Here is a 1,271-nt window from a genome sequence, read left to right as displayed (position 1 = left end):
ATTCTCACTTTTGAGCGCAAAGGAGCATTCTCCATGGTTAACACCTTTAGGCTTTAAGCCATTTCCTTGATTATTTTGGCAATAGATGTCTTTTTCCTTAAACAACGATGCTGAGCAAAAGAAATATTGGTTGGTAGTTTTGCTAGTGTCTCCTCTCCCTGTCATTTTTTATTAGCATCATTATGTAAAAGCTTATCACTGCTGTATCCTTTGATTTTAACCTCAGGTGACAATATTTCTTCCAGATTTTCATCGATCTTCAACTATCTATTAGTTAACACATTTCGTCTTCAATGATAGTTTCTATCCAAATATTCTAATTGCTTGCTATGAAACTTAGAGAAATTATTATGTTGCACTTTTGTATTTATTATTATTATTATTTTAAATATGACTAGCAAATAATTCTTTTATGCAGTCCTAATGAACTTTCAGAAAAAAATATCAGGAACAAGATATGCTAATTAATGAAAGATTGAAGTTTAAAATACGTGAAGAAAATTTAAGATATAATTGCTACAATGGAAAAAGGTTGAGGACCTTAAGTGCAATTAAATATGATGCAAAAAGCAAAAAGGAAAAAAGAAAAAAGAAAAAAGAAAAAGAAAAAAGCATGGCCTCAATATAATTACTTTAACAAATAAACAAGTCATGTAAATATATTGTTCGATAATTATGTTTGAGTCCAACATACCAAACATTTCTTGGAGCTCTATATGCTTGCCATAAATGAACTTAATTCTATTCATATATCAATGTGGTGGATTCACTTTCTCATGATAAAGGAATCATATATCCATCGATAATAACCATAACGATGATATCGGTATAGATATTGGACAACTCCAATTCAACTTTCTGCCTATACGCTTCTATTAATGCCCCTTCGTGATTTCCTTTTGCTCGACCAACGATAGAATCCTCCATGAAACCCTTCGAGCTCCAATCGCATTCTACCCTGCAAGTGACGTCCATGCCTCTCGGTTTGATATCAAGCCTTTCTACTGTTTTCATAGCATCTACCATTTCTACGAATGAACATGAACAAAAATTAAACCCAGAAAAAAATTCATTGATAATTAAAATGAACAAAATTGCTTTTTTTAGAAAGAGATGACAAAACCGTAGTATAATACCACTTGCACTGCAAGCATGGCAATGTAGACTAAGTTCACATGCTCAATGATATTAAACTAAAAAAGAATATCAAAATTTAAGTCAAAATCAATAATTAATTTTAGTCATTTCATCGAACCACCACTTCATTTTTT

This window comes from Olea europaea, chromosome 9, assembly GCF_002742605.1.
Source record: "Olea europaea var. sylvestris chromosome 9, O_europaea_v1, whole genome shotgun sequence".
NCBI classification, from domain to species: domain Eukaryota; kingdom Viridiplantae; phylum Streptophyta; class Magnoliopsida; order Lamiales; family Oleaceae; genus Olea; species Olea europaea.
This window is presented reverse-complemented; position numbering follows the sequence as displayed.